Here is a 26,320-nt window from a genome sequence, read left to right on the forward strand (position 1 = left end):
AATTGAGTGGTAACTGAAGTGGTAGGGTGTAGTTGGAGGGAATAGGAATTAGGTCATGGCTTTGGGGGTATATATTTGTATATGTCAAGTAGACACCTCTCTCTCTCTGCTTCCTGATCATCATGACATGAGAAGCTTCCTTCTGCCACCCTCTCTGGAGACACCATAATGTTCAGCCTCACCTAAAGCCCTGAGGAATGGATCTGGCCTTCTATGAACTAAAACTTCTAAAACTGTGAGCCCTCAAATAAACTCTTCCCTTCTATAATTGTGCTGGTCAGATCCTTTGGTCCCAACAGTGAAAAAAAGCTGACTAAAGCATCCAGTAATGAAAAACAGAGCCAGAGGAGTACATAAGGGTCCTATTAAGAGCCTTCAGCAACAGAATAGAATAAAAAACAATCACTGTGATGATCAACATACCTGAGACATCTGGGAACAGTTAAGAACAAAGGACAGGGAATATTAGTATCAGCCATACCATAACAGCCACCATGATTCCCAAAGCCTACTTTTCTGGCAGTTATAACTAGCACTGCCACTTCGTGGGAGCAAGATGCTGTTGTGACCCCTCCCATCCAAGAAGGGACTATTGTTATGCTATCCCAGAACTAGACCTTCCATTCCACTAAACTGGCATGTATCCAAGACCCCAGATCTGCTGTCACTCCCATGCATGCCATTGATCCATATTCCAGTTCCACAGCCACATCACATATTCTCACACCTCAGGCACTAAAATCATTACTAGTACAAGCTGAGCCTTGCCATAAACCCCAGATCTATTGCCACTCTGTACATGCCCACACTCTAGACCTTAGATCCACCACTGTTCTATGATTGCCAATGCTTCAGGCATTGAAGCCATCACCACAGCAAGTAAAGCCTATTCCCATGACACTGGAACTGTTACTACACCAGGTATGTGCACACTAACTAGCCACTCTGTATCATCAGCTTCATGGGTATCATACCCACCAAGTCAATAGGAATATACATGCCCCATTCTCCACAGAAATGGTAGATCTGTATATATCCACATTCTAGATCTAAACTCCCTGTCTTATTCATTAGCACCTACACCTTATAGACAATTACTGATGTGGCAGTAGGAACATCTCTGCCCTAGGAACTAGTGACACTACTTCACGAGATTCTAAAACTATAGCTCCTCAATGACTGATATCTAGATCTCAGTTCTAGGACTTTCCACAGAAGCTACACCACAGACAACTGTGCATCCATCATCATGAGCATGGATACAACTGGACGTGACAACCACAGGATTCACCTTGTCCATGGAAGTAAAAGGTATTAGTGGGACCAAACCCAGAAACCTTTGCAACCAAAGACTCCACCAACACTTGATGCTACTGTAGATACCCCATTATCTTGGCCACTGAGGACCTCTGCAATCATTGACAATGATAACTTTAGCTTATAGCTGCACAAAAACTATAACACTATATCCTCACTAGAGCTAAAACCCTTTTAGCTGGCATACTCAAACTTCCCCCATAGATGGAGGACTTTCCACACTGGTCACAATAGCACCTCTTAGCCTATAAACTCGGAAAGAGGTGATTATTCCATCAAAGTACAGACATTAATGCAAAGAAATAATAGACATTAAAACCAAGGATGTATGCAGCCACCAAAGTACATAATAATTTCCCAATAACTGACTTTGTTATAGGAGATATCCAAAAATGGACATCTATAAATCACCTTAAAAGAAATCAAAGTAATTTTTAAGAAAGCTCAGTAAGTTATAAGAGAACACAGATAAGCAAATCACAAAAATCAGGACAATGGATGAAGAAAGTCAACAGAGAGAAATGATAATAAAGGAACAAACATAATTCTGTTGATGAAAAATATGATGAATGAAATTAAAAATGTAAAAGAGCATCAATAGAAGACTTTGTCATACAGAAGATATAATCTGTGAACTTGAAGACTGGTCATTTGAAAATATCCAGTAAGAGAAAAAAAAAGAAAGAAATGAATAAAACCTGTGGAATCTATGAGACAGCATTGAGAGAAAATTTTAGCATTATAAGATTTTAAGAAGAAAGACAGGGACAAAGATATATTTAAAGAAATAATGACAATATTTTCTAAATCTGAGGAAAGATACAAAAAATCCAGGTAAATGAAGATCAAAAGTTTCTAAACACATTAAAGAGGAAATTTTCCAATCAGGCTAAGAAAGAACTCACCAAAATACTACAAACTATCAAAAATCAAAGACAAAAAGAGAGACTCTTATAAGCAGCAAGAGAAAAGAGGTTTCTGGTATGCAAAGTGTTATAGTTTGGGTATAAGGCATACCCCCAAAGCTACTTCATTATGTAGGAATATTAAGAGGTGAAATGATTGGCATATGAGAGCTATAAGCTAATCAGTATATATCCTAGTTTGAATAGACTGACTGGGTGGTAACTGTAGGCAGGTCTTGTATGGCTAGAGTAGGTAGGTCACCGGGGACAAACCCTGGAAGGGTACATCTTTCCTGCTTCCTTTCCCTACTTCTTCTGTTTATGTCCTTGTCCTTGAGGGAGCAGCTTTCTCAGTTTCCTTCTCCCATTTCATTTCTCATAATATACTACCTTACCTTGGGTCAGAGCAATGAAGTCTGCTTGTCTATGGACTGAAACCATTGAATCACAGCAATGTGAAACTGGTTAAAACACAAAGGAATATCATAAGACTGCAATGTTGTTTAAACATAAATTTGTTTTCTAATTGTTTTGAAGACTAAGAAGATCAAGGGTATCAGATGAGGGCTCTTTTTATGTTTTGTAGATGACTGACTTCCTGTTTTATCCTTGGTGAAGAGAAAGGTCTGGTTTCTCTTCCTCACAAGTAAGGAAGTGCTAAAAGAAAAAAATTAGGGCCCCACCCTATGACTCATTTAACCTTTATCATGGTTCTTACAGGTCCGATCTCCAAATACAATCACATTGCCAGTTAGGGTTTATATACCTGAATGCTAAATTGATACAACCCAGTCCACAGCCAACAAAGAGCCATACTTCTTAAACCCTCTTACAGGAGGAAGGTCATGTTTCTATTTCTGACTAGTGAAAATTCCACGTAAAGTTCTTATGTCCCTTCTTCCCTCTCAAAGAAATAACAGAAGCATGTATCAAATGTTATCTAAGTGCCTTGGACCTCCGTACCACTGCTTGGATTACCAAATGCATAGAAAGTCACCTATACTCACATATATTTGTGTTACAAATAGTTGTACTGATAAACAATTAAGACTTTTATGTTATTAAAAATACTTCATAACAAAAACATTTAAAAATTGGGAAGAGAAGGAAATTCCTCAACCTGATAAAGGGAATTTATTAAAACCCCAGAGGTAATATGATACTTGTTTTTGAAAGGTTGAATGCTTTCTTCCTAAGATCAGGATATAGATAGGAATGTGTCCTGTTACCATTTGTATGTAATAATGTAACAGAGGTTCAAGCTTGAGAAGTTAGGCAAGAAAAATAAATGAAGGCACTAATGACACACAGTGGGAATAGGACAGTCTTTTCAATAGTCTTGGCAAAAATGGGTATCCACATGCAAAAGAATGAAACTAAACCCCTCTCTCTCGTCCGTTACAAAAATCAAGTCAAAATGTACAAAGGACTGGGGTTGTGGTTCAGCGGCAGAGTGCTCACTTAGCACGTGCAAGGTCCTGGGTTTGATCCTCAGCACCACATAAAAATAAATAAAATAAAGGTATTGTGTCCAACTACAACTAAAAAAAACATTTTTAAAAAAATGTATGAATGACAAATGTAAGACCTGAAGTAATGAATATATTATAAGAAAATGTAGGAGGAACACGTCAGGACAATAGAATGGACAAGAATATGGGGGCCAAGATTCCAAAATTATAGGAAAGAAAAGCAAAAATAGATGAATAGAATTGTATAAAACTAAAAAGCTCCATCACAGCATCAGAAACAATCAGCAGAATACAAAGACAACGTATAGAATTGAAGAAAATATGTGCAAGTAATACATCTTACAAGGTATTAATATTCACAATATATAAGCAACTAAAAAGCTTAACATTAAAAAAGCAAATAACTTGATTAAGATGGGCAATAGATCTAAATAGACATTTCTCAAAAGAAACCATACAAATGGCCAATAGGTATATGAAAATAGTCACAATGAGTTTTCAACTCAATCCAACAAGAATGACCATTATAAAAAAACGCTAAAAGATAATAAATGCAGACAAGGATGTGGAGAACAGGGAAGTTTTGCAAAGTTGTTGGGAATATAAATTAGTACAGCCCTTCTGGAATATACTTCTGGAATATGAACACTTCTCAAAAAATTAAAAATGTAATTGCCATGTGAACCAATAATTCCACTACAATAGTATATTGAAGAGTCATCTGCATTCCCATATTTATTGCAGTGCTATTCACAGTAGCTGAGATGAAAAATACCTATGTCTTCATCAACAAATGAATGGCAAAAAAAAAAATTAATAGGAGTCAGGTATATAGCTCAATAGTAAAGCACTTTCCTAGCCTATGTAAGGTGCTGGGTTTGATCCCCAGTAACAATAAAAGAGAAAAGAAGGAAGGAAGAAAAAAGGAAAGAAGAAAAGAATGAAAAAAGAGGAGAGAAGGAAGGAAATGAGATACATATATACACAATAGAATACTATTCAGCTATAAAAGAATGAATTTCTGTCATTTATGACAACATGGATGGAATTGGAGGACAATGTGTTAAGTGAAATAAGATAGAAGGAGAAAAGTAAATACCTTAAGATTTCATGCATATGTGGAGTCTAAAAAAATTGATCTCATAACAGTTAAGAGATAGTTTTACCAGAGGCTGAGAAGAGTAGATTGGAGGTTGAGATGGAGAAAGGTTCATCAGTGAGTATCAACTGACAGCTAGATGGGAGTAAGTAGTTCTAAGGTAGGATGACTTATATATATCTTAAAAAGTTTGGCAAAAGGACTTTGAGTGTTTCTGTCACAAAGAAGTGATAAATGTTTGAGGAGATAGATATATTTTACCTGACTGTTCAAAGTATACATGTATCAAAACATGTCATATTATACCATTAATATCTGCAAATTTTGTTTTTGTAAATTAAAAAAAACAATTATTACCAAATATAAATTAATTAAGGCATCCAATTTGGAAGGAAGAAGCAAAACCATCTCTTTCTTTGCAGAGGGCTTAATCTTGTATATGAACAATCATGAGGAATCCATAAAAAAGTTATTAAAACTAAGGAATAAAATCAACAAGTTTTCTGGATGAAAGTTCAATTTACAAGTTATGTTGTGTTTCTATGTATTAGCAATTAACAGCCCAATAATATAATTAAGAAAACAATTCTATTTATAATATTATTAAATAGAATAAGAGTAGAAATGAAATAAAATATTTGGAAATAAACAACTAAACAGGTGAAAAACTTGTGCTCTGAACATTACAAAACAATCTTTTAATTTTATTTTTTCTACTGCTGGGGATTGAAACCAGGGCCTTACGCTTGCTATGCAAGCACTCTACCACTGATCTATATCCCTAGCCTTACAAAACATTCTTAAAATAATATATTATTGATGACCTAAATACAAGCAAATACACCCGATTTTAATGATTCAGGGGCTTAATATTGTGAATATGAGAATATTCCCCTATTTGATTTTTAGATTCAACTTGCACTCTATCAAATTCCCAGCTTGATTTTAGCATAATCTTTGAAGTTGATGCTACCATTTTTAATGGAAGTATTAGGGATCAAGAATAGTCCAAGGAATATCTAATAAGAACATAATTGGAGTACTGTCACTTCAATGTTTCAAACTTACTGTAAAGCTTTAATAAGAAAGGGTGGAAGTAGAGTAGAATAAATACATAAATAAATGAATATAAATGAGAAGTAAACCCTCACATTTGTGATCCTTCTAGTTTTACCATTAGTATAAGATAATGCAATGAGAAAATCAATAATGTTTTTAACCACCTTTTTGGAACAAACTGATATCCTCACGCACAAAATGAAGTTGTATCCCTTCTTCATACAATATAAAAATTAACTGAAAATATATCAAATACCTTTAAATCAGACATATAAGCATATTATATTGAGAAAAAATTTTAAGAGAAAATTTTTGTGACTTTCTATTAGGTAAAAATTTCTTAGGACAACAAAAGAAAAAGTGATAAAAACTAGATAATCTGAACTTCATCAAAAATAGAAAAGTATATATATCAAGAAAATGAAAATGCTAAATGGACAAATATTTAAAAATCACATATCTAATGAGTCTAGCATCTAGAATACATAAGTAAATCTTACAACTGAGCAACAAAAATATAAATAATATAATTAAAATATAGGTGAATGATTCAATCCAATGTTTATCCAATGATCAACAGGCATCCAATCAGCACAAACAAACATGTTAAATATCATTAGTCCTTGGAGAAATGCAAATTCAAATCACATAGCTGTACCTCTTCACATCCACTAGGATGGCAATAAAATAAAAATTTCTCAAAAATATCTTCAAGGATGTGGTGAAACTGCAACCATTATTTATTGCTGATGGAGGTGAAAAGTAATGAAGCATCTTGGAAGAAGAATTTAGCAGATCTTCTATATGTTCATCATGGAGTTACTATATGACTCAGCAATTCTACACAGATATACACATGGGAGTATTTTAAAAAGTTATTCACACAAAAATAAATATTCATGAATATTCATAAGAGCATTATTCTTAATCCCAGAAAGTAGAAGCAACATGAATGTCCATTGATAAATTTATGACCTGAGAAAATATGATGTATCTATACAATAGAATATCATTCAGCCATTAAATAGAATAACATCCTGATTCAGTCCACAAGATGGATGAACCTTGCAAATATTATTCTAAGCCCAAAATTTAGATACAATAGATCACATATTGTTTGATTCTATTTAAATGAAAAGTCTAAAACATATAATAAAAACCATAGATTGACACTAGTATGGCCCTATGTATAAACGTGGCTGTATAACCAATGTGATTCTGCAATATGTATAAGTGGAAAAATAAGATTAAGATTACATACCCCATTTGAATCAAATGTATGATATGTCAAGATCATTGTAATGTTTTGAGCAACTAATAAATTTTTTTTTTAAAAAAAACCATAGAGTTAAGAATCATCATGTGCAACCAGACAAATGAAAAGTTATGCTCTCTTTGTATACAATGAGTCAAAATGCATTCTGCTTTCATGTATAACTAATTAGAACAAATAGTAAAAAGAAAAAAAGAAGCAAATTAGTTATTTTTAAGGACTGATGGGAATAGAGAAAAGGGAATAACTATGAATGATTAGAGTTTCTTTTTGAAGTGAAGAAATGTCCTTCATGGGGATGACAAAACAACTCAGAGAGTGTGCTGAAAACTACTGAATTAAATCCTTTTAAATAGTTGAATTGATTAATATGTAAAGTATATTTAAAAAAAACAGAAAATACCGATAGAGACATGTCAAAAGGACTGAAGCCAGCTCAAAGAAGTCCTTACTGGCATATTATGTACAATGAGTACATCAAAACAACCAGTGACATTAATGAATTATAGTCATTTGAAATAGGAAATCATTTGTTCATAGGCATAAAGAGAGGAGAAAAGAAGAAAAAAAATCTGATGATTAAAAAATATTTTTATGTAGTTTCAAAGTACTTCCACCTAAAATACTTATTTATTAAGAGACAATATTATCTTTCCTATATAAAAGCTTGAAAACCACTCTCTGAATCAAATGATCACTAAGCACAATATCTGTTACTGGACATATCAAAGTTTAATTAAATGTAATTAGAAGACATCACTCTTTTCAACACTGCACCTAGTGTTTGTTAAATAGGATTTGTTTTATGTTCTATTTATTAGCTATCATGCTTCTTTCTTTATTTAAACAGGAAACTGTCTTTATATATTTGGCAGAGGTAGAATTGAACCTGAGGCCCCAAACATGCTAGACAAACACTCTACCACTAAGCTACACCCCCTGTTCTCATTATAATTTAAATAAAAGAAAATCAAGTTACCTTTTAACCTGTGGAACTAATTAATAATATTCATAATGATATTACAGCTAATTTTATATTTAAGAAAAATATTCATTCTTCTATCCTTTCTTTTCAGCTTCTCAATCTTCAAATATAATAATTGGATATAAAATATTCTCACTAGAGTCATATTTATTGGTACTAGAATATAGGAAGAAAGATACTATTGTGAATATGTTTATAATGTACAGAGAAAAAATGAAATAAGATAATATTTCTCTATAGATGGCATTTTTCTGAATAATATGAAAAAGAATGAAGAAAAAGATTAAGACTGTGAACACCAGGTTAAAGGAGCACTGAAAAATATCACCAGTAAAAGCTGAAGATCAATAGATCTAGAAATTACAGGGAGAAGCTGCATGCAAAATTATGTCATTTTTGAAGGAGTTCCTCATTCCCATGATGCCAGCTCATTTGTTACTAAAGAGATATACAAAATTCATCCTGCTATGTACAGAAATTTATTCATGAATATAAATGCACTCATTTCTGGTGTTGTCCTAAACTGTACTTTCTCCTACCAGCAAGCATCTGTAGGTTTTACTCTGTTGAAAGTCACTCAAAATGAATGCCACCCAAAGCAGTTCCCTTGCCAGTGAGAATTAACCTTCAGAAACCTATTCAAGAGTATAAGTAGTTTAGGACCAGCCATAGATTTACCACTGACTTTTTTTTTCCTTTTCATTTACCCCTTTACTTTTTAATTCTCTGGCATCCATTACCTGAGGATATGACCTAGAAAAAAGGCATCTAAAAAGGCAAAAGAATGCAATATCATTGTTAACGAAAACACTATCACACACACATATCTGAAGGCTACATAAAATTTACTATTTATGAACACAAAAATGATCTTACATTTTTCACATTGGTTTTGTTTCAATTTACGACAAAACAGTAACTAGAGGAGTTGCAAAAAGTAGTCACACTTAATGTGATCTTTAAGCAAATGTTTATTCATGAAATACCCATTTTTCTGCCAGTGCTCTCCAGCTGACTGGTTACTCAGCATGCACTGAAATAATCACCACATGCTACACTGGCAGGCACTCAGCAGCCAGCAATAAGGCATCTGCTATGCATTCAAAAAAAAAATATCAAATGTAATTCTCTAGAAATTTTGTATGGATTTTATACAGACTAGAAACAGTTAGTCCCTTTTGGGGGACATTTTTCTTAGAATTCAGATATAAGTATTTCTATTATTTTGATTCATGAAGGTCTCTGGAAAATGTTGGCAAACAAACACATGCACACCCAAAGAAACCCTTACCCTTCATAAAATCTGAATGGCCCATTGTCCTCTATTTGAGAATATTTCAATTAGTTTGAGTCTTACAGTAAGTAATGGAATAAAGTTTATACTATAACTCATTACATATATGTATATGTGTGTGTGTATTTGTGTGCTTCTTTATATGTCCAACTGACAAAAAGTTTTCAACAATTTTGCACGTGATATCTAGAGATTGCTAAACATGAAAAATGTGTTTGTGATACTATTAATTTTTGTGGCTATGAAAAGTATCTATAGAGTAATATTTGATTTATGTGTATTATTGTGTCTATTTAAATACATTAAAATGTGGATAATTTTATAAATGAATCACTTTACTATAACTCCATTCAGTACTCTAATAATTACTTACCCTCTGACCTTGAAAATCATTAGTTTACTTCTGTTACTCATTAGAATATCAATGTAATTCCACAAAATTATTTTGAAGTTTATTTTTACAAAACACATCTGAATACTTAAACTTTGTTATTTGAATCAAACCACGTAAGTCTCTGATATATAATAATGCATCTGCACATTCATTAGGTCATATCTAAGAGACTAATTAAAAATACACTTCTAGTAAAGTTCAATTTGGGGAGGGTGTGGTGGTGCACATCTGTAATTCCAGTGACTCTGGAGGCTGAGGCTAGAGGATTGCAAGTTCAAAGTCAGACTCAGCCATTGACTTAGTGAAACCGAGCCCTAAATTTAAAAAAAAAAAAAAAAAAATATATATATATATATATATATATATATATACACACACACACACACACACACACACACACACACATATATATATATATATATATATATATATATATATATATATATATATGATATGGCTGGTGATATGGCTCAGTGGTTAATCATCCCTGGGTTCCATCTCCAGTACCAAATAAATAAATAAATAAAGTTCAATTTGGAAGAAATTCACAGAGAAAATCAGTCTAAACTTAAGGTCCTCAAACACAAAGTTCACCAAATAGAAACAAAGGGTAATTGTTTTATTTAAGAGTTTTTAATCAAAAACTTCAAGAGGAAACTTAATTTATCACACTGTGGAAAATGAAACTCCATATATTTTTATATTCATACTTGTTCTGAATTTATACCTCAACAGCTGAACAAGATAAAACTCCTCAAATTCCTGGTTGCATTTATATGATAATCTATCACATATTGCCACAGTCTGGCTAGGCACAAATCACGAGCCACTCAAGCAGGAACAAACTTTATTTCTGAACTCCACCAGCACACTCCACACACACTTCCCGGGAACTCTCCTTAATGCCACACGGCTCCTCTAGGAACCACCAACTGGAAATCCCTTCTCCGGCACTTCCCCAACCAATGTGAACTCTGCAGGAATCCCCTCGAGAGCTCAACTGGAACTCAATGGGAACTCCGCGAGAACTCAAAAGTCATCATCTTAATGGCTCGCTAGCGTCACCTCTCAATCACTACTTCTGGCAAAAATGCCATGCGTCATCCCGACTCAGCTGTGGCCCTCAACATCTCCCCCCTTCTGTTTAATTAAACAACAAGCAATGTGGCTTAGGGACCGTGCCTGTTAGGCTGTCCAATACTATATATGGTCCTTACCCATCATCCGATGAGTTGACCTCAAGGTATCAGCCTCCTGTCTTAGGTTGGTACCACTGCAATTGGATCTTACCCATCACTGATTACAGGTCCAGCATACAGCCATACTTGTGGATAGGCCTATGCATCAGTGTGGGGGTGAGGTTCTTTGCTTCACCTCTGTTGGCCCCCAAATTTGGCCTTGGTGCCAGTGGGGGGGTGAGGTTCTTTGCCTCACTTCTGTTGGCCCCAAAATTTTAGACCATCACTAGCAGAAGGGAGGAGGATACAGAAATGCCACGACACCAAGCCAATTGATGGCTCCTTTGGAAAAATTGTACCACCCGTGACACCATCAGCAAAGATACCCCAGCACTACCACAATTCGCTGCACCAACAGATATCACAATGCATACAAGTGATACATAGTCCAGGCAAGTTCTGCAAGCAGTTCAAAGCAGAGGAATTTATCAATATGTCCATTTCCTCCCAAAGTAAATCGACTCCTTGATTGAGCATTACTTGTTGAGTTATTATTCATTGATGCCTCAGTTTATACAGTTTATTGTGATAGCCATTGAAGAAGTTGTAGTTTGGTTTTATCTTTGTCTTCACCTGCACTGGGATGAAGATAGAAATTCTGGCAATGATGGCTAAAAAAGAAATTATGTAACATTCCAGCAGGCACTAAGAAAACAATTTTCTGAAAAATTTACATTATCCTGAACAGAATTGTTAAATATAATGAAAAGGAAATGTGAAAGTAACAAACAGATCTGTTAACCTCCTTATTTCTTCACATATTAAAACAATCCTCAACAGCTGTTTACCCAAATTAATTAAACCATTTAAATCACGTGAATAATAAAAATATTTGGATCCATTTTTTCATGAGCACTCCTCATATATGATATATGGACATACGCACATATAGACATACAACACAAAACACAGTGTGCACACATAACATACAACACATAAGACAATAGTAAAGGCCTTGTAGCTTTACACAGGTGAAATATTCGTTGCAATGTTTAAAAACTCCATAGTCAAAAAATAGAACTGATCAGAAAAATATTAACCTAGGTCTGTATGAGCTCAAAAAATAAAATAGAACTTTATGATGTGGGAAAGGGCAATAATAAAGTAGATATTGAAAAAGACATCCTGGTTACCACCTGGATTTGACTCTTTTTGGATATCCCATCCTTTTTCCTGTAACTTGCATAATGGGTCTGAAGGTATTCCCACAAGCAAGCCCCAAGGTTTTTTACATTTGAAATAGGCTTTAATGGTTTTCATTATTCATTAGCCTCCAGGTGTGGGAGAACCACTGTTGCAGATGTAAGAATAGCCAAGCTGGAGCTCAGGATATCAGCTGTTATGGATTTAAGTCAGATCATCTTCTTTTTGGTCTGTAGAAATTGCATTGGTTAGTCTCTTTGGAATCCAAATCAGCTGCTGTTCTCCCTGTGGAAACACACAAACAGAACCCCAACTCCAGACAATCACTGGGTCAGGACCTTTCCATTGTCCTGTTAGAATATCCTTCCAAAGTATCTTAGGCTTATGTACATTTTTGGGACACATATGCCTTTCCGCAGCACTAAGCCCTGATGAATCCAAATTTTAAAAGTTTAGAGTAAAAAGGGTTATTTTAAGTTTATCTTTGGGGAATATATACCCCTTCCCAATTCCTTCTTTTTTGCTTTAATAAGTACATTTTAATAGTTTGATGAGCTCTTTCAACTATGCCTTGTCCCTGTGGATTGTATGGGATTCCTGTTATATGAGTAATGCCAAATGATGAGCAAAATTGTGTAAAGGAGGTAGAAGTATAACCAGGGGCATTATCTGTTTTTAACTGTTTTGGAACGCCCACAGAGGCAAAATTTTGTAAGCAATGAGCTATAACATCTTTAGTTTTTTCTCCGGCATGAAGGGAGCCCATCAAAAATCCAGAAGAAGTATCAATTGTAACATGCAAATATTTTAATTTTCCAAATTCTGGCAAGTGTGTGATGTCCATCTGACAAATATGGTTAGGTATCAATCCTCTAGGATTGATTTCAAGATTAACTTGTGGTAAAAAGGTCACACAATTTTGACATTGTTTTATTATTTGTCTAGCTTGTTCCTTAGTTATTTTAAAACACTTTTGTAAAGTAATAGCATTGACATGGAACCTTTTATGAAAATTTATAGCTTCTTCTAGTGTAGAGAAAATATGTATGTCATGTGTAGTTTTATCTGCTAAATCATTGCCCAAACTAAGGGCTCCAGGCAATCCTGTATGTGCTCTAATATGTCCTATAAAGAATGGATCTTTTCTGTCCCAGATTAGGCTTTGTATAGTGGAAAGCAAAGAGAAAACAGTAGAGGAAGGGGAAATCCTACCAGCATCTTCAAGGGATACTATAGCATTTAACTATATACTGACTATCGGAAAATAAATTAAATACAGAATCTTTAAACATCACAAAAGCCTGTAATACTGCATTAAGCTCTACCTTATGAGCTGATTGTTTGGGTACTAAAAATGTAAAAGTTTGATCAGGGGTAACTACTGCTGCTGTACCATTATTTGATCCATCAGTGAATATATTTGGAGCTTTCCCGATAGGTGTTTTTCTTGTCATTTTTGGAAAAATCATAGGATGGGATGACCAAAAAGACAATAAAGGATTAGATGGTAAGTGATTATCAAATGAAACATTAGATTTGCACATGATTATTGCCCAAGTATTTAACTCATTAGCTAACTCATCAATTTGATCCATAGTATTATGGAGTATAATTTTATTGGGAGAAATTCCAAACACTCCCTTTGCTGCTTTTATTCCTTTGAGTATGAATTGTCCTACAGCCTCAGGATACCTAGTAAGAATAGTGTTAGGAGAATAAGATAAATGTATCCATAATAATGAACTTTCTTGCCAAAATACTCCTGTAGGAATATTTTTTGTTGGTAGTACAATAAATAATAAAGGCAAACTTATATCAATTCTATCCAAATGTATATTTTCCATATATGTTTCAATAATTTTCAATGCCTTTCTTGCTTTAGGAGTTAACATTCAGGGTGAATTTGGATCTGATGGACCTTTTAGGATATCAAATAAAGGTCCCAACTCTTCTGTTGGTGTGCCTAGATAAGGCCTTATCCAATTTATGTCTCCTAATAACTTTTGAAAGTCGTTAAGTGATTTGAGTTGATCTACTCATATTTGAATTTTTGGTGGACAGATCATGGTTGAGGATAATATTACTCCTAAATAACTAATTGGAAAATTTAATTGTATTTTATCTATTGCTATCTCTAGATTATAATTTTTAATAAGTTTGTAAATGTTGCATAACATTCCAGCAATGTGTTTTTATCTTTGTGTGCTAATAATACATCATCCATATAGTGAAATATTTGTAGTTCAGGATTTTGATTTCTAAGTGGCTGGATTGCTTTGTTAACATAAATTTGACACATAGTTGGGCTGTTAGCCATCCCTTGAGGGAGTACTTTCCATTCATATGTCTGATCAGGACCTTCATGATTCAGTTCAGGGATAGTAAATGCAAAATGTGGACTAACCTCAGGATGAATTGGAATTGAAAAAAAAAAAAACAATCTTTAATATCTATAGCTAAAACATACTAGGTTTTTGGCAAAGCAGACAATTGGTGATTCCCCGATTGAGCAGGTCCCATAATAACCATCTCATTATCAATGGCTCTTAAATCTTGCAATATTCTCCATTTACCAGATTGCTTTTTGATGACACAAATGGGAGTATTATGGGGAGATACGGAAGGTTGTATATGTCCCTCCGCTAATTATTGTTTGACCAGGTCATGGGCTGTTTGTATCATTTCTTTAGTCAGGGGCCATTGAGGAACCCATACTGGTATTTCTGATTTCCAAGTAATTTTTATTGTCTCAGTGACCCCTTCTGAAAACCCAATCTATGTCTATCTATTCCTTGATCTATTTGAATTGGTGCTGCTATACCTTGTTCTTGTTCTCCTAATCTTTTTCCTTTCCTAATACATTGTCTAGCCCTAATAGAGGGCACATTTGGATTGATGTTATTTGTTAATGCCAAACCTAATTGCTCTAGGACATCTTGTCCCCATAAATTTATAGAAAGATAATCCAATACATATGGCTGTATAGTTCCTTCAAATCCTTCAGGATCCTTCCAATCTAATACCATTGCACTTCTATGGGGATTAGTTGCTACTTCTAAGCCTCTAAGCATTTGAGTGGCCTGTTGTAATGGCCAAGGTTTCAGCCATTCTTGAGGATATATGATGCTAAGGTCTGCACCTGTGTCCAGTAGCCCATTAAATTCATGTCCTTGAATATTTAGTTTTAGCATGGTGCGAGAATCTAAATTTAAAGACAGCATAGCCCAATCTACACCTGTGGAGCCTAATCCCCTTGAACCTCTTTTTATAGTATGGCTGGAAAATTTATCATGCAGGCTGGGTATTATTAATAACTGTGCTATTCTATCTCCTGGTGAAATTACTGATATACCTCTTGGAGAACTAGCTATTTTTATTTCACCTTCATAATTGGGTTGAATTACCCTAGGACTTATCATAAGTCCTTTTAGAGTAGAAGAACTGCGTCCTAACAATAAGCCTACTGTTCCTTGGGGAAGAGGTCCTTTTACTCCTGTGGGAATGATTTGAACTCCCATCTCTGGAGTTAATACTGCTCTGGCGGAGGTGCAGATGTCCAATCCTGCACTTCCTCTGGTTTGTCTGATGAGAGATCTAATGGACAATGTGTCCTGGGCACTACTCTGATGGTGTTGGTGGGTTCCTCCATGGTGTTGCTGGGTTCCTCCAGTGCCCCGTATATTTGTGGTCGTGGGCCCCAGAGCATTGGGCCCCCTAGTCTGTTTTTTGGCAATGGAGCCTGATGCTTTTCTCCAAGATATCGTGGGTAAACACCTGGTTCTTGTCCATTTTTTGTTAATGGAGTACCCTCTATGGTGGTTTCATAATGGCATTCATTAGCCCAATGTCTCCCTCTATGGCATCGTGGGCAAATACCCGGTATTCTACTCCTTTGATACCTAGTTTTGTTAAACCCTCCTCCTATGGGGCAACTCCTTTTAAAATGTCCTGTTTGTTCACAATTGTAGCATGTTTTTGCCCTTGTTCATTAATGTCTCTACATAATTTAATGTGTATGTTTAAATCTCCATGTTTCCAAGGTCTAATGGTCTCCTTGCACCATCTGTTTGCTTGCTCAAAGGCCAGCTGTTTAATTAATGGCATTGCTTGTTCTGTGTCCCCCAAAACTCTGGTAGCTCTTTGAATAAGCCTAACTACAAATTCAGCGTAAGGTTCATTAGCTCCTTGTATTTTCTTAGATAATTGACCTTGTAAATCTCCATGTCCTTGTAAAGTCTTCCATACCTTAACTGCATCTGCAGCAATTTGTGAATATATAGCAGGATCATATTCAATTTGTTGCCGTTGACCCTCATAAGGTTAGTTTCCTAACAACATATCTAGATTTCTTTGAGGGTAACCAGCTGCTGCATTTCACCTAGCCATCTCCATGTAAAATTCCTCATTGTCAACCTTCCATAACAAATATTGTCCTCCATTTAGCACAGATTTACACATGCTAGCCCAGTCTGCTGGTGTCATGTCCAAGTTGGTAATGGATTCGACCCTGCTTACAGTGAAGTGTGCTTGGGGACCATAGGTTGTTACAGCATCCTTTAACTGCTTCACTGTTTTGAAATCTAAAGCACGGTGAACTCGCTGCCCTCCTGCCTGCTCAAGTACAGGGCATGCTAACTTTGAGGTCCTGTCTCAGGATCCCATCTATCAACTACGGGGGTTGAGGGCCACTCAGCTGTCTCCATAGGTGGAGCTGTTGGTTGAATTATGTCCTCTGGTGATAGAACGGTGTTAGTAGCAGCCTCTTGTTGTAGCTTTTTCCCTAATAGACCCTTTTCCTTTAAATTTTCTTCCTCTGTCTGACTAGCTCGAGAGATCTTCTCTTTTACTTGATTAAAATGTCTTTCTCCATGGTCTGAACCTCTAACAATTTACTTAATACTCTTTCGGTTTGTTTTTTACTAATTTCTAATCTACTATAAAGATAACGCAACCCAACAAGATAACACAAAACAAAACCGAAACAGAATGAAACAAAAACAGAACAAAAAATCGTTGTATCAATTTTCCTATTTTCTTGACATGTGCATTTGTCGTCTATTTCTATCTCTTCCTCAGGGGTGAACAACTTCAAAACTTGAGCCAACCATTTTTCCCAGTTTGCCTGAGAAAGTTCTAGGGATAGGCAGCTTGAAAGAAAAATAAAACAAATCAAAAGAAGAACACATTGTTTTTTGAAATGGTCACCCATTCTCTCGCCTTCCCTTAGGGGCAAGCAATTTCACTTACCTCCAAGCTTCAGGCGTTCCCCGCACGGGTCGCCAAATGCTGCAGTCTGGCTAGGCACAAATCACGAGCCACTCAAGCAGGAACAAACTTTATTTCTGAACTCCACCAGCACACTCCACACACACTCCCCAGGAACTCTCCCAAACGCCACACAGCTCCTCCAGGAACCACCAACCAGAAATCCCTCCTCCGGCACTTCCCCAACCAATGCAAACTCTTCAGGAATCCCCACGAGAGCTCAACCGGAACTCAATGGGAACTCCGCGAGAACTCAAAAGTCATCACCTTAATGGATCGCTGGCGTCACCTCTCAACCACTACTTCTGGCAAAAATGCCATGCGTCATCCCGACTCGGCTGTGGCCCTCAACAACATATATGTTTTATCTACAGGTAAACTCCAAGAAACTGAAATTAAAAGTTCACATAGTTATAACAGATTCATGTCCATATATGTTTCAAACATATTATCTTTCTATAGAATTCCCTTTTTCATAGACAACTTCTTTCAGGAACTCTTTACCTTTGATCATAATATTGAACTAGATTTATATAACAGCAGTGTTTTCCTAGATTGGGTCTACTGGTTTCTGAACGCCATATTTTTCATTCTTGTTTTACTTCCTGGTATTTCAGAAACATATTAATCTTTTCTCAACAAGGAGTTTTAAGTGGTATTTTTTTCTGAGTTCTGATACTCCTTTATTATTTTCTTTTGATTTTCTAAGTATAACATTGTAAGATAAACATCAAAAAACATTTTCCCTCAGATCTTTGAAGGAATATTTTCATTTTCTTTTAGTATAGTGTTGCTTTTGAGAAGTCAGAAAGCAGGCCAACAAAGGGGTGATTCAATCTTTCTCTCTCTCTCCTCAAAAATTTTACACTTATATCTAACTGTGCATATTTTCCCCTTGGTGCACCATTTTAATTTTAAGAACCATATATTATTTTGGTGGGAGAAAGTTCCTTACTTGTTCAATAATTTTTTTTATGCTTAATTTTAAATATTTTCTCTTTCTAAAGGTTTTAAAATTAAAATAGTATGGAGAAGAAATTGGAGAACAGTGAGAGGACAGATAATGAAAAGTGAGATTGCTAGAAAAAAGGAAAATACATTTTAAACTGGTTTACTTAGTGGGTTAACCTACATGGAATAAAAATAATGAAACAGCTTGATTCTTTTTACACTAGTGCTTTCAAACACACTCAATCCAATATGTCTTCCTCACTTCTTGATAGCAATTTGGGAGTATGACACAATTCTTTGTGACTTTTGGATTTTAACCATTTGACTTTCAAGTTTCAAAGAAAATGCAGTACAAGATCAACTTTTATTTTTCTTATGGTTCATAGTCTATTCCCGTTCAATCCCTCTTATTTGATGCTCCAGGTCTAGCATGTAAGATGGAAAAGGCATATTCTGTTCATTAGTTCATTTTTTCTCTTCCTTTCTCTCCTCTACTTTGGTGCTTTGGTATTGGAAAAGGTGAACAGAAGCCTTTTAATTTAGCTGACGTTGCTTGTAATTCTCTTCACCCTTTATTATCTTACATGCCTAAATGATATGCTCTTTTTCTTGGTATCCTTTGATGGGTTCTATAGAAATATCTTTGCCAAAGAACTTCATATTTTACCATTGTTTGACATAAAAGACTAAATACTTGATAAAATCTGTGAACCTGTATGAATCCATTCCTTACATGCACCTGCCTCAGTGCAGGCATGAATGCAAGCACCATACATAAAAGTGAAATAAGCTTTTCTTTATTTCTTATTTTGTATGTGAAAATGCTCTTTTGGTAACTATGATACTTCTTAATGATTTCTTATTTTGTTATTTAGTAAGCCTTGATTTACCCAACAGTATCTGTATGATAATACTGGGTGTGAAGCTGCTGATGGTGTTGCTATCAAATGTTAAATATTTATTTAAAACAATTGCATTTCTGCTCTTACAAGGAAAATTATTAATCATTTGTATGCCAACATACCCCAAATCAATGGGAAAAAAAGGTCATTGCCATTAATGTAAAATGACAATTATTGAAGTGGTATGGAAGTTTTAAGAACAAATAATTAAAATGGCAAGCATACCAATGGTGTAAATTAGAAGAGCATGCTACTTATTATGTTTCACAGATATATAAGAACATGTTCCTTCCACATACATAGAAGTTCAGTTGTATGTTCATCTTTCCTGGGTTTACAGCTGCATTTTAAGGGTAAAACTAGATAAGTTAATTAAAGATAGAATTTTATACCAGCTGATTTTTTTAGATTTAATTTGCTGGATTCATCACAGGATGGAACATTATACATTCTTTCTGCTTTACCTAATTATGTACTACAGGAGGAAGTACTCAGGAACCTCATCTTGTTCATTTGGTAGGATCAGAAACTGACTCAGACTTTTTTTCAATATTCAGCTTCAATCCAGGTGCATATCATCTGCTTTGGATTTTTCCCCTTTTCTTCCTTTTTTCAAAAACAAGCATGGCTATAATTAGATTATTGTGTCTTTGTTCATGATTGAAATTGCAAGGATGGTGTTGGGGACAATTTGATCCAATCAGGGTTATGTAAGTGACTATAAATGTGATTCAATGTGAAATATGTCCAATAGTGTGTTTCATTTTAAAATTTCCTTTATGTGTTATTTGATTGCATGGATTTTCAGGTTATGTGGTACTAAACTCTGAGGCAGAGAAGGATTTTAATTCTAGCAGTCTAACAAAATGTTGGACAATTTCTTTCGAGATGGGAAAACCCAACATTTTGAAAATAAATTCTAAATACACATGAGAACAAGAAAATAATTTGAGACCTGAGATACTCTTGCTTATTCTTTTACATGTTGATTACTTAAATTTCAAGCTTTCTAAATCTGTTCAAATTGATAGAAATATACATGCACACATGTTCCCACATACCTTCCCAAGTTCAGACAAGATAACACCATGAAAGCTATAAACATTTTTAAGTCTATATCACTGAGCCATTCAGCAATTAATTTATAAATGCATAACAGAAGACATCAGTCAGATCAGCTCTAGCACTCAGTACATGTAGTAACACTGAATTAAATGATGCCTTATCCTTGGTTTCATCTATAAACTGTGGACAAATATTAGCACTTAAAGAGTTTTTTGGTAAGAATTTTGGTGAGACAGCATTAATAATGTTCTTAGCACAGATCCTGACACACCACTAATCTAGTTGGTAAGACATATATTTAAATAGATGAGTACAATTCAAAAAAAAAATAAATGTTATCATTTCTTAATAATTTTTTTATTTGGATTCTGACAACTCTGTGGATGGTTCTCAGTGATTACACTGATAACTTTCTAACAACCTTGCTTCATAATTCTCTAATTCCACTCCATTTTAGACTCCTGTATTTATGACACCCACCACTTCAGATGTTGACATCCAAATCATTCTGCTTTTAAAATATTAAATTCTAATATTCAAATAGTTGAAAACAAAAATCATCTTTTTCTAGGTCTCTCATTCTCCTTTTTTCTATTACACACCTCTTTTTTAATCACTTTACTCAGACACTTCAGTTGTCCTTCAATGAACATATTATCTCATTCCTTCTTTTGAGGATTACACTTTGGGAAACAACAGGCTTATAGCAAGGGTAGGGTTGAGCAGTCCTAAGGATATGAGAGTGGTTCCCCTTGGGTGCATGCAATAAGGAGTTACAATAGAAAAATTTTAAAGAATAAAACTCACAATTTTTTTTTAATTTTTATTATCATTGTGCACCCAATAATTCAAAACAATGTCAGAGATAAAGAAACTACTTTCCTGAATAAATCATTTGTTTAAGTTCTTTTTTTATATTTTTAATGTTAACAGAGGTGGTTTTAATGAACCTTTTTCAAGATCAGTATTTCCCATCAGGATTTAAGGCTATTTACAAAATGTTTTATTCTACTACTTCTAATTTTAAATATATTGAGCACTTCTAAATATATTGAACTAGATATTTCACATGAGAATAGTCTGCAATGCACACAGAACTAGTAAAGAAAATGACACACATCACAATGATTTTAAACTGACTTATCTTCTCATAGGACCATTTTGTCCTTGAACCCTTCAGTCTTCACTTCCTTCTCTTTGCTTTCAGTCCAGGGAACAAGTGCAGGTATAGGTAATGATTGTAAGTGGTTAAAAAATTTATACCCAGAAGTTTTTTATAGAGGATGAGCTTTACTATGAATTTCAACACAAAGTGTATAAAATGTGCTAATTTTACTAACAACTTTTTCATACTTTAATGACCTCTTTTACATCAAGAGACTAGATGTTAAAAAATTGGGCTCACTTGTGCATTACATAAATTATATACACAGCAAAATACACAAAACATACAGAAAAAATTCTGAAAATATCTAAGTGTGAACACAAAATTCTATTACCTTTGGAACTATTTCCCTCCCTCCTCCTCCACATCACTTAAATATAAATGGTGCTGTACTGCTCACAGACGTGTTTTAACGATTCCCTTCTTCAAAGACAATATTTCATATGAACTTTAGCAAAAAGATAATTACAGAGTGATATTTTACTACCTCCATAGTTCTAAACATATAGACAGGCTATATGTTTCAGGTAAGGAATCAGTTTGTCTACTATGTACACAACAGTCTTGATAAACTGTATAAGTGTAACAATAGTTCTAATTTGAAAATGTCTTCAAAATATGAGCATTCTGGACCTTAACCAATCCAATGGGCTGTAATGTTTAAATTTTCAGAAGACAATCTTTCCCAAGAATTTCAACATACAAAATTTATGTTTACTAACTCTACTTATGCCACACACTGGCAACCTCTTTAATATCTAGAAAGGCTAGCTATAGATTAGGAATCATTTGTCCTTTATATACACTATGTACATAACAAAGTAAAGCAATGCATAGACATAAGGAACAACGGTTACTCTTGCCTCATTATATGCACACTGCCATGGCACTCTATGCATTTCCTTGTCTGGAAAACCAGCACACAAATACAATGTGTAGTACTCAACATGGGGTTTCATATGTTAAAATTTCAAAAAGAAATTTACAAAGTGTGTTATATTTCTGCTACGTCTACATTACATATTAGAACAACATATATTGGGAACTTGAAAACATCTAGAAAAACTAGGTATTACAAAAAAGAGTACTTAGCACTGTCAACTACAATATAGTAATGAGAAATAAAATGCACACACTAAACAGTGGCTGGAATACCAAAAAAAAAAAAAAAAACATGACTAGTCTGGCACAGGACCTTCTTCCCCCTTTCTCCTGGTCTTCTGTTCCATGTCCTCCAACCCACTGGACAAACATGGACAACTCTTGCTCTTAAATGTGGTCTAACATCTCCATTACAAAAACTCAATTCCAGGAGATATTTCTTCTCTGATTTTTAAAAACAAATGGACATTTACAAGAAATGTTAGCATGTATCATACATTGGCAATGTATTTACATCTAGAATGTCTACATTTATGTAGCAAAACGGTTACAAGATGGGTTAATTTCTTCTTTACCATACTTTGGCAAACTCTTTAGATTTAGAATGTCCAGGTGTAGCAAAAGTTTTGTTTTAAAACGTTGGGGGAAAGTTGAGAGCAGCTTTTCATACTATATACAGAGGTCTTCTAACAATGGCTAATAAATCTTCCTAAGGGGTGGTGAGCACTTCCAACCATTCAAAAGTGTTGTGTTCCTTTGCTCTTTCTCTGTTGGGAAAACCTGAAAAACAAACACCCTGCAGCCCCTAACCCATCCACCTGTAGGACACTCTTCCCACATGATGGCCACTAACCAGAAGTCCTCCTGTCAGCTGCTAACCATTCCACCCCATCATCCTTGTTAGGAGCTTCACTCACCTTCCAGGATGATAAATGTCTTTATCTATTGTTGACCAGAGAAGAAGATGAGGTGTTATTGAATAGGCAGGGAGTGGTGGCCCTAGGGCCCTGATTGTGCCACCCTTAAGTAACTCTGATCACAGCTATTCGGTCTACCAGCTTTTGGGGGGCCCTCCAAGCCTGTTAATACTTCGGTGGCCACTGTTCTTCTTGCCAGACCACACCTGCCACCACCCAGTGGTGCCAAGTTCTCAGCAGTCACTTTGTGTGGGCCACAGAATCTGGCATCCCGCAGGGTCCTGGCTAGAAAAGAACAGCCATCAGCCATCAGCACCATGGGGTAATGGAAGCAGGATTGAGGTAGGTGCACAGGTACTTGGAGGCCTGGGCTCCCACCAGTGTGCCGCCGCAAATGAGACTCCTGGTATCTGCAGGGCAGAGGACCCAGCCTGTCCCTAGGGTCCTCAACTCAACTGCCCATCAGGGGTCTGAGGGATCTAGAGGGCCCCTAGTAGCAGTGGCAAGACACCCTTCATTTCCCATCATGCTCCCTGCCAAAACTCTTGATCTAAATTCTATAGAGTTGCTGCAGTTGATGCTGAATTTTGGTAATCTGTAAGAAGGACTTCCAAAAAAAAAAAATAGAAGTACTTCTATTGTCAGATCTTTATACCCCAAATCTGATTATATCAAGAAATCCTAGAAAGCAGTCCTGAGGAAGTTATGAGCCAAAGAGTTTTTGTTATTTAAAGTGTTTTAATTGAGGATCATATGGAGGTATCCCAAGTGCCTTTCCTGCCCAAGACACAAGTGTTCTCATATTCTTTGGAAGATTTGCATCTGATCTCCAAAGCTCTATAATCTTGAGGAGGCATAATGTTGATAAAATTAACCCAGATATTTTTACTTTTATAAGATTTATTGTCTGACTTCACTGCAAAAGTTTCTTAACTGCTTATCAGAAGAGAGATCTGACAACACAGTTCTACTACTCACAGATTTCTCTCCCTTTCCCATTTAATAACTCCTGAATCCATATAAATTGTTCTTCTGCCTTCATAACTCCACTGAGTCACATTCATCAATAAATGGTCTCTTAGTTGTTTTTTTTTTGGGGGGGGGGATAGGAGATTATACCCAAGACTTTGTACCACTAAGGTACATTCCCAGTCTTCAGTTGGTAAATTTTATATAGATGAATTTTCAGACTTCACTTTAACTGATGTCTTCATAGTCTTTCTGTATGAAAAACTCCACCCCCTTGGCTTGAAATGTACATTTTTTTCCCCTTCATCTCGTATTTATTTCAAGCTTCAAGTTAATTTTCTTTTACCTCCCCCTAAACTGCAGATTGGGTTGTTAGAAAGTGAACGCTGAGAGGAAGTTAGGAATGCAAATGGCTCATTTGTGAATGATTTAGGAAATGTAAGGGAATTGGGTTAGTCTGATAGGACTGTTGGGTCACAGTGCCAGTCTGATAGTTTCTGCAGATCAAAGATTGCCCATTTTAAAAGTCCTGTGTTGGGGACACATGACAATGCATTAGTATTACTATATTGCTCAGACATTGGCCAGTGGGCCAACCTGATGATAGCATGACTATAAATAAAAACAGAGGAGGTGAACAGTTGAAGGCTTCTCAGCTAACTGCACCTCCTTGCAACTGAATAATGAACAATTTCTTGGGGAAAGGGATTTCAATAGCACGTCTCTCTTTTTGCTACACCCAATATGATAGTGTTCCTTACAGTTGACTCATTCCACAACCTCCCCCTTGAAAGTTCACCATTTCACATGAATTCTACTGCCTTTTACATGCATATGCACAGATTATATTTCTAGCTTAGATTTTGTTCCTAAATTTTAGATCTGCCTGCCATTACTACTTAGATATACCTATGTCATCTCTAACATAGCCAAACACATAATCATCTTGCTTCCCTAAATTCATCTATACTTGGCAATTTTCCACTGTTCCTTAGTGAATGACATCAAAATTCACTCATTTGTCAGGCAGAGGGACAATTAAAAAGAGGAGATTTTTATTTATCCTTTCAAGCTTGGCTCAGCCATCACCTTTTCAAAGAAACTTCCTTGAGAGATAATCCTCTACCCTTGCAACACATATTGAATATATGCCAGGTGCAGTGCCTATGGATTTTTATAACATCTTATGGTTCCTGTTATAGCACTTGCCACATTTAGGCATTGGTTTCCCGATGATATGGAAGTGAAGCTCTTTTTTGTGTGTATTACAGTACTTAACATATAAAGTACAAACCATGTGTGGTGGTGCATGCCTATAATCCAAGCCACTCAAGAGGCTGAGGCAGGATGATCACAAGTTCAAGGCTGGCTTCAACAACATACTGAGATCTTGAGCAACTTAGCAAGACCCTGTCTCAAAAAATATATATATTTAAAAGGACTGGGGATGTATAGTGGTATAGTGCCCTGGTTTCAATCTCCAGTATATCTCTTTCATTCCACAAACTCCCCTTTGACAGTTCACATTTTCAATGGATTTCATTACCATTTATATACTTAGACAAGTGTTATATTTCTGGCTTAGATTATGCCCCTAAGTTTGTATCTATATGTATATGTAATGTTTAATAGGTGATTATATGTATATTTGTTGAATTCATAAATGAGTGACTGAATGAACAATATGCTATACAATTACAAAAAAGGAGATATCTATCAAAAGGAGGTGTGTAGTCACCTTTACCTCACTACGACAAAATAGTAAACAAGAACATCTTAAAGGAGGAAAAGTTTAACATGAGCTCATGGTTACAGAGGTTTAGTCCATGACTGGCTAATTTCATTGCTCTGGGCCTGAGGCTAATTTCATTGCAGAAGGGCATAGCCAAGGAAAACTGCTCGGCTCATGGAAGCCAGAAAGCAGCAAGACAGAGAAAAGCTAGGACACAATTATAGTACAAAACCACACCACCAATGACCTAATCCTTCCAGTCATGTCCCATCTGCCTACAGTTACCGCCCAGT

The 26,320-nt window shown here is 35.4% G+C and overlaps 1 pseudogene; it reads left to right on the forward strand.

Annotated features, from left to right (window-relative positions):
- Window positions 1-836: 836 nt before the first annotated feature.
- Window positions 837-26,320, forward strand: part of LOC143638601 (large ribosomal subunit protein eL19-like) — a 70,346-nt pseudogene continuing 44,862 nt past the window's right edge.

This window comes from Callospermophilus lateralis, chromosome X (assembly GCF_048772815.1).
Source record: "Callospermophilus lateralis isolate mCalLat2 chromosome X, mCalLat2.hap1, whole genome shotgun sequence".
NCBI classification, from domain to species: Eukaryota; Metazoa; Chordata; class Mammalia; order Rodentia; family Sciuridae; genus Callospermophilus; species Callospermophilus lateralis.